This window comes from Coenobita brevimanus, chromosome 101 (assembly GCF_032717465.1).
Source record: "Coenobita brevimanus isolate Jiangsu-jjx chromosome 101, ASM3271746v2, whole genome shotgun sequence".
In the NCBI taxonomy this organism is placed as follows: domain Eukaryota; kingdom Metazoa; phylum Arthropoda; class Malacostraca; order Decapoda; family Coenobitidae; genus Coenobita; species Coenobita brevimanus.
The window spans coordinates 45,132,720-45,145,219 of record NC_137054.1 but is presented as its reverse complement, the minus strand read 5'-3'; the positions used below and the strand labels follow the sequence as shown (position 1 = coordinate 45,145,219).

The window sequence follows — 12,500 nt, the reverse complement described above, 5'->3', positions numbered from 1 at the left end:
TTTGTATCTGTAATAATTTATCTGGCATTCACTGAGTATTATCTGGTATCTCATTTTATCAGGGCTGACTTAGATAAATTTACTCTTGCTAACTTCGTGTTAATAGAGGCTATTGCAGTTAACCATATATTTAACCTGTTTATTTGCCATTACATTATCCTTATGAGTTCTGAATGTTTTGTTGTTAATTTAAGCATTAAACTTTAACTTGTAATTTTACCTAACTCTTTTGTTTTGAACCTGGAACTTTACGGGACAGTAGTGACTCTTCGTATTCTCACTTAAAGTGTACGTTATCTTTCTCTGTTCCGTAACATAAATTTGGCGACCTCATATCAGGATATTCAGGATATTATCATAAGGATATTGTTTGATATTTTGTGACTGTGATATATTCATGATGGCTACTATTTCTACACTTGATGAAGCCAGGGATTTTTTGTCAAATGTGCAAACAGTGTGTGATATAGAAAACAGAACAAAGAATGAACTTAAGCTCGTTGCTCAACAATTGGGAATTGCAGTTCACTCTCATCATTCTAAAGATCAAATTGTTGGCATGATTAATAAAAAGCTTGTTTAATGTAACTCCTCCAAATGAGCAAACTGCAGATTGAATTAGCTAAGTTACAGCTAGCTCTGCAGGAGGCTCGTGCTAAAGAAGCTGAATTTCAGGCAAATGCTAAGCAGGCGGAATCTCAGGCTCGTATTGAAGAGGCACAGATACAGGCTCAGGCACAAGTTGAACTTGCCAGGATTCAGGCAGACCATGAGTATCGCATGAAACAAGGTGGAACTGGATCATCTAGCTCTGATGATTTTGATGTGGCTAAAAATGTTAAACTTGTCCCTCCTTTTAATGAATCTGATTTAACAAAGTATTTTCAGTTGTTTGAGAGGGTAGCTACAGGTTTTAATTGGCCTAAGGAGTATTGGCCAGTACTCCTTCAAACTGTTCTCACCGGTAAAGCTCAAGTAACTTATGCATCTTTGCCTCAGGATCAGTCTGATAATTATGATGTAGTTAAGAGCTTGATTCTTAAGGCCTATGAGCTTGTCCCTGAAGCCTATAGAGTAAAATTTAGGACAACTTACAAGCAAGATAAGCAATCCCATGTTGAGTATGCAAAAATCAAAGAAGATCTGTTAGAGCAGTGGTTAAATTCTAAGAATGTGGATTCTGATTTTGGTAAATTTAAGCAGATGATTTTGCTGGAGGATTTCAAAGGGTGTATTTATAAAGATGTAAGCCTATATCTTGATGAGAAAAGAATAGATAATTTGTCTGATGCTGCAGTTTTAGCTGATGAGTATGTTCTCACTCACAAGAGATATTCTAGAGAAAAAGGGAAAGCTGAGAGTAAGTACGTTGCCTCTACTCAGAGTACAGGTAACAGGAAAGAGAATAAGGATGATGTTTCTCAGGAAGTAAATACCAGCTTCACCTCTAGATTTCAGAAAAAGTAAATGTACTTATTGTAGTAAGCTTGGTCATACTACGGAGAGATGTTTCAGGAGACAGCGTGATGTGAACAAAAAGGAGTCTTTAAATATTCAGTCAATTGGTCTAGTGTCCACTCTTGAGAGTTCCCAGAATTCTTTAACTGAGTTAACTGAACCTGCTTTGAGGGGTAACTTAAATTCTCATGATGGAGCTCCTCTTTTGAGCAGTAACGTGGGTGACACTCTCAAGAGTTCATGTGCTAATTTCCTGTCTGATGGTTTTGTCAGTCCTCTGGACAGTAATGACAGGAAATCAGTTCAAATATATCGTGATACAGGTGCTTGCCAATCCCTTATGCTGACCAGTGTTCTAGGCTCTAATTTTAATTCCTCTGATGAAACTGTAATCTTACAAGGTGTAGGGAATAATTACTTCTCTGTTCCTCTGTGCAGAGTGAATTTAGAGTCTGGTTTTGTTAATGGTTCTGTTATGGTTGGGTTGGTTGAGACACTCCCAATGTCAGGTGTAACTTTCTTACTTGGAAATGATATTGGTGGAAGTCAAGTGTGTCCAGCTCCTCAGTTGTCTAGTGAGCCAGTGGCTGTGTCCCTGGATTGTGATGTCCCTGATGTGTTCCCTGCATGTGCTGTCACTAGGGCTAAGTCTAAAGTTACTGGTGATTTAGAGGATAATGATGATGATGATGTTATCCTAGCTGACACTTTTCTTGCTAATTTGGACCACTCACCAGATGAGGCAGTACCCCGTAGTGTTGATAATTTGTCTCGTCAAGAGTTGGTTGAGTTGCAGGTTGCTGACCCTGAGTTGAAAGGTCTAGCTAACTCTGCTTACAGTGAAGAAGAGTCAGCCGGTGCTTCTACTTGTTATTATGTAAAGTCAGGAGTACTTATGAGGAAGTGGAGACCCCCAACAGCATCAGCCGACTGTGAATGGGAGGTTGTACATCAAGTTGTCATCCCTCGTGTTTGTAGGCAGGATATCATTAGAGTGGCTCATGATTCCAGTTTGGCAGGACACCTTGGAGTGAGGAAGACTGTGGCACGCATTTTGAAACACTTCTACTGGCCAGGTATCTTCAGGGATGTTTCCTGGTATTGTAAGTCTTGTCACACCTGTCAAGTTGTGGGGAAGTGTAATCAGACCGAAAAGGTTGCACCTCTAGTTCCCATTCCTCCTTTTGAGGCGCCTTTCACCCGTGTGTTGGTGGATATTGTGGGCCCTCTTCCTAAGACTTCTTCCAGGATTTTCTTATGTGTTGACCATGATTGATATGGCTACTCGTTATCCTGAAGCCATTCCACTTAGAAACATCTCAGCAAAGAACGTGGTTAAGGAAATGCTGGGGTTCTTCACAAAGTTTGGTCTGCCTAAGGAGGTACAGTCAGACCGGGAAGTAATTTCATGTCAAATGTTTTCAAGCAGTCTCTGAAAGAGTTGGGCATCACCCAGATCACCTCTTCAGCTTACCATCCCCCAGACCCAAGGAGCGTTGGAGAGATATCATCAAACACTCAAATCGATGCTCCAAGAAATACTGTTTGGAACATCAGAAAGACTGGGATAAAGGTCTTCCATTCGTTGTGTTTGCTGCAAGAGAATCTCCAAATGAATCACTGGGCTTCTCACCTTTTGAACTACTGTTTGGCCATGAAGTAAGAGGACCCCTTAAGTTACTCAAGGAATGCTGGCTGTCGGAGGAAGATGACGTCAACCTGCTGGAGTATGTGATGAAGTTCAAAGAACGGCTGTCCACTGCTTTACAGCTGGCGAGAGAGAATTTAGGAGCTGCTCAGGAGAAGATGAAGACTTGGTATGACAAGAAGTCCAGGTTACGCCACTTTCAGCCAGGAGATCAGGTTTTGATTCTGCTACCAGTTCATGGGCAACCTCTTCAAGCCAAGTTTAGTGGTCCTTATTTCGTGGAGAAGAAACTCAGTGATGTCAACTATGTCATCGCCACACCAGATCGTAGAAAGAGCAAGCAACTATGTCACATCAACATGCTAAAGTTATATCACAGGCGGGACGAAAATAATCCAGTCTGCACTGTAGCTTTTCCTACCGAGTCTGCAAGTGAAGCTCTCCCATGCAGTATGAGAATGAGTGATAGTTTGGGGTAGAATCCTGTTATCATGAATGATCTCCAGTCTAAGCTTTCTCATCTACCTCTAAGGAAAGGCAGGAGTTTTCGGCATTACTGCAGGAGTACCCGCAAGTGTTCCGTGCCACTCCAGGAAGAACCACTGTGTTGATGCATGATGTCGATGTTGGAGACGCAAAGCCAATTAAATTGCCTCCTTACCGTGTGAACCCAGTGAAAGTTCCTCTCATCCAGAAGGAGCTTGGCTACCTGTTGGACCACAAGATGATTGAGCCCTGTCAGAGCGAGTGGAGTTCTCCTGTCACTCTGGTCCCTAAGCCAGGTGGGTCACAGAGGCTTTGCATCGACTACAGACGTGTTAATCAGATAACCAAAACAGACACTTACCCTCTCCCTCGTGTGGAAGATTGCATAGACAAGATCGGAAAGGCTAGGTACATAAGTAAGTTTGATTTGTTAAAGGGATACTGGCAAGTACCTATGACTGAACGTGCTAGGGAGATCTCATGTTTTGTAACACTAGGAAAGAAATTGTTATTGCAGATTGCTTATCTAGACTTTAGACAGATTGTTTTAGAGTAATAAGAAATTTCCTTTGTAAATTTCTTTTTCTTTGTGGGGAGGTGTTACATAGCCTATGATTTCATCATCCTTTGTGTAATTTTAACGCACAGTTGCTGCATGTTTGATCACGAGCGTGTTCTGCCTCAGTCCCCCCCTTCTACCGTTATAGTAGAGTAAGTCGACATCTCTGTTATACTTTGCGGGATTGTCATCTCTTTGTCCCCGTGGCTTCATTTGCGCGTCCTCATTACAAGTTGTATCAGGCTCTGCTGGCCCCTATATAATGAGCTCAGTCTCTGCATCATTGCCACTTAGATCTGCTCCTCATTTTGTTCACATCTCTGTCCTCCCCTGTACAGATATTATTATTGTGAGTGCTCAAGAAGTCTCCAACCATCTAGCAGCTGTGTGTAATTTGAGTATTACTGTTATTGCATTTTTTCTTGTACTGTATAGCATAAGTTTAATTTGTAGGCCTAGTGAAATTGTAATTTATGTAGGGTTCTTTGTCAGTCATTTTTGATAATAGTTTGTATCTGTAATAATTTATCTGGCATTCACTGAGTATTATCTGGTATCTCATTTTATCAGGGCTGACTTAGATAAATTTACTCTTGCTAACTTCGTGTTAATAGAGGCTATTGCAGTTAACCATATATTTAACCTGTTTATTTGCCATTACATTATCCTTATGAGTTCTGAATGTTTTGTTGTTAATTTAAGCATTAAACTTTAACTTGTAATTTTACCTAACTCTTTTGTTTTGAACCTGGAACTTTACGGGACAGTAGTGACTCTTCGTATTCTCACTTAAAGTGTACGTTATCTTTCTCTGTTCCGTAACAATATATATATATATAACAACCTTATCACCTTAACCTGTCCTATCACTCCGGTACGGCCTGTCGATCCTCCAAAGAAACATCGTCTGCGGCACTTTGGAGCTGCGGGTTGGGAGGCCCTCAGGCAGTACTTCGTTGATATTCCATTCCCTGGAATGATTATCACTTCCATGGCCAGGAGCCATCTGAGTGTGCCTTGCGCATTACGGAGGTTATTCTCTCAGGCATGGGAACATACATTCCTTTCTCATATCCTTTGCCCAACACGAGAAAGCCTTTGTTTAATCACGCTTGTTCTAATGCTGTCCACAACAATGAGAGAGCCTATAAAAGGTACTGGAGCCAACCCACCCCTGAATCACATCATTTATACGTTTCTGCCCGGAATCGTGCTAAGTCTGTTCTTCGCTCTGCTAAAAGTAATTTCAGCCATACTAAATGTTCTCAACTCTCCAACTCGAATTCTTCCCGCTCCTTCTGGAACCTTGCCAAAAACCTTTCTAACAACTTTACCTCATCATCTTTCCCTCCTCTTTTCTACTCTGATGGTTCTGTAGCTATTTATTCTACTGATACAGCAGATCTCTTCGTTCAGACTTTCTCCTCCAATTCCACCTTAGACGAGTCCGGTGCTGTTCCTCCATCCCTTCCCCGTCTGACTTCCTCATGGCTGACATTCAAATTTCTTCAGCTGATGTATTTTCTGCCATCACAGGCCTCAATACTAATAAGGCACATGGGCCTGATGGAGTCCCTCCTGTTGTCCTCAAGAACTGTGCTTCTCTGCTTACACCCTGCCTAGGCAAACTCTTTCACCTTTGTCTGTTAACATGTACCTTTCCTTCTTCCTGGAAGTTTGCTCTTATTCAGCCGGTCCCAAAGAAGGGTGACCATTCCCAACCCTCTAACTATCGTCCAATTGCTTTAACATCCTGTATCTCAAAAGTTTTCAAGTTAATTCTTAATAGAAAAATTTTCAAGCATCTCTCCTATCACAACCTTCTTTCTGATCGTCAGTATGGGTTCCGTCAGGGACGCTTCATTGGCGATCTTCTCACCTACCTGGTCATCCTGCTTTCGGGACGTTGGCGAAAGCTTCGCCATTGCACATGACATCTCAAAGACTTTTGATCGAGTCTGGCATAAATCTTTAATTTCCAGACTGCCCTCTTGCGGTTTCTATCCTTCTATCTGTGCCTTCATCTATAGCTTCCTTTCTGGTCGTTCTATGGCTGCTGTTGTAGACGACCATCGTTCTTCTCCTAGATCTATCAACAGTGGTGTTCCTCAGGGCTCTGTCCTATCACCAACTCTCTTTTATTCATCAGTGACCTCCTAAGCTGTACATCTAACCCTATCCACTCGTACGCCGATGACTCCACCTTTCACCTTTCCATACGGTTCCCACAACATCTATTTCATCAGTTACTTCAGCAAACAAAGATGAGGCTATGGCACACCTAATGTCTGACTTGGCTCGTATCTCTGACTGGAGTAAAAATAATCTTGTTTTTAATGCATCTAAGACTCAGTTTTTACACCTATAAACCCGACAAAATCTCCAACATGTGTACCCACTAATGTTTAATAATATTCAGCTTAATCCTGCATCATCCTTGAACATGCTTGGGGTTTCATTCACTCGGGACTTATCTTGGAAAGATCATATTACATCTCTTGTAAAATCTGCTTCCAAGAGATTAGGTGTGCTAAGCCAACTCCGTTCCTTCTTTACCCCTGCACAATTGTTGACTCTATACACGGGTTTTATCCTCCCCTGTATGGAGTACAACTCGCATGTGTGGGGAGGCTCCCCACATACAGCTCTTCTCAATAGGGTTGAGTCAAAGGCGTTTCGTCTCTTTAACTCTCCTTCTCTTACTACCTTCCTTCAACCGCTGTCTCTTCACAGCACTGTTGCATCTTTATCTCTTTTCTGTCGCTCCTTCCATGGTCACTGCTCCTTTGATCTGTCGGCTTGCATTCCTCCACCTTTACGACGGGAGCGTAGCACCTGTCTTGCAGCGAACTCCCATCCTTTTTTTTTCCTGTACAGCTCTCTAATGCAAGAGTTAACCGTTACTCCCTGTCCTTCATTTATGCAACAGGACAACTCTGGAACTGTCTCCCTCTGTCTGTATTTCCAACTTCCTATGATCTCCAGTCTTTAAACGCAGTGTGTCCAGGCATCTCAAAATGATCGGATCTTGAATATGGCTCTCTCTTGTATTTTGTTTTTCTCTTGGAAAGAACAGTTATTAAGGGCTCGTGGCCTTTGGTTCCTTCTTCTAAGCATGAAAAATATCTATCTATTTATCTGTCTATCTATCTATTTAGATATACTGTATATATATATATATATATATATATATATATATATATATATATAGTATACTATATATATTTTTGCATAGTCCACTGCTGAACAAAGGCCGCTCCCCCAGCCTATCTATCACGAATTCCCTATATATTTTTACAAGAACACTGCTGAACAAAGGCCTCCCCCAACCTTCTTCACGAATTCCCTGCCTGAGACATTCTCTGTCACGTTTTGCTTGGAATCTTCTCTATCACATCTATTTACCTACCGTCTGCTCTTTTTCTGCTATGCATACAATCTCTTGGAGTCTAATCAGTATCTTGCTCCATCGGTTATCCCTTATTCCTTGTACCTGACCTGCCCACCTCCATTTCTGTTCTTTCATGACATTTACGGTGTTTTTGACTTTAGTCTGCTCTCTCATCCAAGTTGATTTTTTCTTGTCTCTTAAAGATATTCCCAACACTGACCTTGCCATTTCTCTTTGAGAACGGATTAATTAATTTTGCATCGATTACGTCAGTTTCGAGGACTCACAACCGTGCGTCATAGCTGGGATAATACATATGTTATATACTTTTCGCTTCATACATATCGGCAAGCCACTTCTCATGATGTCTGTGTTTACCGAAAACTTTCCATCCAATTGTAATGCGTCTTCTTATTTTCGCTGACATGGTCTTTCGTTAATTTTAGTGTTTGCCCCAAGTAATTGTACTCCTCGATTTCTTCAAGAATTTCTTTGTTTATTTTGATGGCGCTCTTTGGTGTGTTTGGATTAAACATATATAAGTTTTACTCCGGTTCATCTTTAGACCTATTTTGAGACTCTCTCTCTTTAGGTCATTTAACATTTTTTGCAATGTCTCTGCTGTTTCTGAGATTAGGACAATGTCATCTGTAAATATTAAGTGGTTTAGATTTTCTCCATCTATGTTAACTCCTTTGTTCCTCCAGTCTAGCTGTCTGAAAATGCTTTCTTGACGAGCTGTAAATAATTTTGGTGAAATTGCATCTCCTTGATCCACGCCCGTCTCAATTTTAATTTTTTCTGAGTCTTTATGTAATTTAACTGTAGCAGTTTCCTCTTTATATAGGTTTTCGAGCAGTTTTACAATGTTCCCAATTACTCCCTTGTCTCGCAATGAAATTATTATTGCTATGTGCTCCTGCATCCGACAGTAAATCTGTTACTATTCCATGTTCTTCTGGGGCCTTCCCTTTTTTCATACTTTTAAGAGAAATATTTACTTCTTTGGTGTTACCTCTAGTATTTCATTTGTGTCAACTGGAAAGTTAACTATTGGTACTATTGTCTTTGATGCATACAGTTCTTTGTAAAGTTCTTCAACACTTTTCACTATCTTATCACTACATTTAATGACTTCAACTTTTTTTTTACTTTCAGTGACATAATTTGAAGCTTTTCTAGTGCTATTTTACTTCGGACTTGTTTCAGACTTTTTCCTGTTTTGATGGTTCATTTGAGCTGATCCATGTTTCTCTTCCGTTTCTCTTCTCCCTCTCTTGTTGATAAGCATACTTAATTCCTCTGTATATATTTCACCTTTTTTTGTTTTTACATTCATATTCTTTATCTTTTCATGAGCTCGTGGGTCATTTTTTAATACCCGTTGGCTTTGGTTGTATTAGCTTTCCCTGCTACCTCTGCTGATCCTCTTAGGACTTTTATTAGTCTATGAGTCAGCTCATCAGTGTCACAGCATAACTTAGAGCCTGAAATCTGTTCGTTATTTCCAACTGAAAGGCTGCTTTGTTTTCGCTTACTTTTATTGAGCGTATCATTTTACTTTCAATCATGTTCATTCCTTCACTTCTGAAATTGAATCTGGCTGCGACACCCACCATTCCATGGTCACTTCTTATATTTACTTTGTTGATAACTGTGACAGATATGATCGTGTTATTCTTATCAGCTATAATTAAGTCGATTTATTTTTTAGTTTCTCCATTTGGACTTCTCCAGGCCCATTTTCTCCCTGTTGTTCTCTGAAAGAATGTAATTGTTATTCTCATGTTAGACGTTTGAGAAAAATTTACCACCGTTTCATCTCTGTTTTTCCTTTCTCCGAAAACATCAAATACATATAAAGAAAGAAACTAATCTATGAACTAATACTGATAAACCTTACAAACGGATCACAACCCTACACCCAACGATAAAGATACAGATAGCTTAATCTAACTAGTATGCTTACACTAACGGGGAAAATACCTTGACTAACAGAACACCGTCGACTGCACATATGTAATGCCCTTCTACATTACACATCATCACTCATCACCTACTGACTGCCAATCGAGGCACATATACTAATTTAGAGGACATCAGTATATGAGAGAGAAGCAGAGGAGTCAGGAACTATTAAATATACGCCAGCTGCCGACCCTAATCAAGAGAACTTATCCAAGAGGATGCAAAGCATGTGCATATGTACAAAAAATGAAATACTTCGTTCAACAGAACACTATCGATTGAAAGTGCTTAATACTTGTCTATATTGCTCACTTGCAGACATCAACTGGGCACTGTCAGGCGAATCATATGGTTTTATAAAGGGGAAGTCAGTATAAGAAACAGAACTGCCAGAACATGGAACTACTGTATTTTAGATACGACAACTCTCAACGCTAATGATATTATACTATCTATCTATCTATCTATTGCCAGACGCCTCAATCCCGTTTGGGATGGCCACAAACAAATCGCCTCCAAGTCACCCTGTCCCCCGCCATTTCACTGCCCTGCTCCCAACTCACACACCCCTCTCTCATATACCTCTCCACCCCATCCCTCCATCTCATCCTCAACTCCCCCTCCCTCTTCCCCCCGCTACCGCACTCACATCCACTCTCTTCGTCTCAAGTCTTTCACCCTCCATTCTCTCCACAAGGCAAACCCTCAGTGTGTTCCTCATAACATTCCTATCACATCCACATCCACACCACAATGCTCCCTTTATATCCTCATTCGTCAGCCTGTCTCTCATGTGACTCCACAGGCTCCTCTTAAATAACTCATTTCCACTGCTCACTCTTGACTTGTGTCCTTCCAACAACGTCCAAGCTTCATTTCCATACCTTAGAGTTGGTATCACAAAACTGACATGTAGTAACTTTTTATATGCTCACTTCCCTGTTTCTTATCACTGCTTTCAAAGAACCATATATATATACAATATATATATATATATATATATATATATATATATATATATATATATATATATATATATATACATATATATATATATATATATATATATATATATATACAATATATATATATATATATATATATATATATATATATATATATATATATAGTATATATATATATATATATATATATATATATATATATATATATATATATATATATACAATATATATATATATATATATATATATATATATATATATATATATAATATATATATATATATATATATATATATATATATATATATATTCAGTATATGATATATATATATATTTATATATTCCATCCGTCATCCGGTCCTACACTGCCCCATGAGGAGCGTAGGAGTCCGGGACTAGGAAGTTGGTCCCGACATTGAAGATGAGAGTGACCAGCCTCACTCATCCCTGAGTGGCATTACATTAGCAATCAACCCCAACCACCCTTTGGATATAAACCTTCACCGGCTCAATCCGATTGGAGCGCAATAATTACCCACTAAACCACCAGGTGCCAAAATTTGGTTATGTGATTACCACCCAACGTAGTAAATGGTCTCCTGATAATACAGGAAACCATTTGGCTTGTCACTCAGTGTAGAGTCACCCACAGGCAGAAGCAAGAAGAAAGAATGAAGGAAAGAAAGACGGAAGAGGGAGTATAAAGTTACCCGTAGGCAAAAGACAAGGAAAGAATGAAGGAAAGAAAGACACAAGAGGATAGAAGGAAAGAAGGATGGAGAAGAGGAAAGGGCAGACACTCGACAGAAGCACTACATCAAGTGAGTGGATGGTGAGCGCCCCACCTACCACATTACACACACACACACACACACACACATATATATATATATATATATATATATATATATATATATATATATATATATATATATATATATATATACAGTAAACCCTCAAAGATCCGGACTAATTGGGGCTATAATCCTGTCCGGATCTCGAAAAATCCGGATTTTCCAGAAATTATATTAATTTGCTCATATGAAAGAAAACTTATGGTGGTTTAGGTATAACTTAATGCAAAATAAAAACAAACTTATTTTCTATATTCACTTTGCCAAAGTGTCACTTTCTGCATGATAATGTGTACAAATATTTTTTTTGTAAATTTTAATTAATAAATTGTGAATCTTGTAGCCAATGTTTTAAATTGAAAATCTGCCAAGAAATGGCCCGGATCTTCGCAATATCCGGATCTTTGAAGTCCGGATCTTTGAGGGGTTACTGTATTTATATATATATATATATATATATATATATATATATATATATATATATATATATATATATATATATATATATATATATAATATATATATATATATATATATATATATATATATGTATATATATATATATATATATATATATATATATATATATATATATATATATATATATGTATATAAATATATATATATATATATATATATATATATATATATATATATATATATATATATATACAATGAGGAATGCGGTACTACCCAAAAGTTTCAGTAATTTGAACAGAGGTAGCCAACCGTTTGCAGTTTTGCCTTTTGCAGCTAGAAGGGGTCAGCAGCACCCCTTGTGCATCAGTGTGGTCCCGCCCGTGTCTGTGGGTGGACTTGCTAGTGAGCTACGCTTACTATTGTAACGTGGTGTGTAGGTGGTTCAGCGGTTTTGCAATGGCGGACCTCACGGAACAGAGAACCTGCATCAAGTTCTGCTTCGTGATCAACAAGACGGCTGCAGAAATTCACCAGTTGTTTCAGCAAACCTTTGTTGACAATACCGTGTCCCAAAGAAGAACATTTGTCTGAAGTTGGAGGACAGCCATGAGCATGTCAATTGACTGATGTTTTCTTGATATTCAAATTTCAGAAATTGACCGTCAGTCTGTCAGTGAAAGTTTTACTGTGAAGCATCTGAGGAGTACATGGCATCAGAAATAAAAACAAGACTGGTCATCATGAATGGTTG

General features: G+C 39.0%; 1 protein-coding gene across 1 annotated transcript in view; it reads left to right on the top strand.

Moving 5' to 3' along the window:
* Window positions 1-12,500, top strand: part of LOC145415017 (reelin-like) — a 492,696-nt gene that overhangs the window by 479,763 nt on the left and 433 nt on the right. The window lies entirely within an intron of this gene.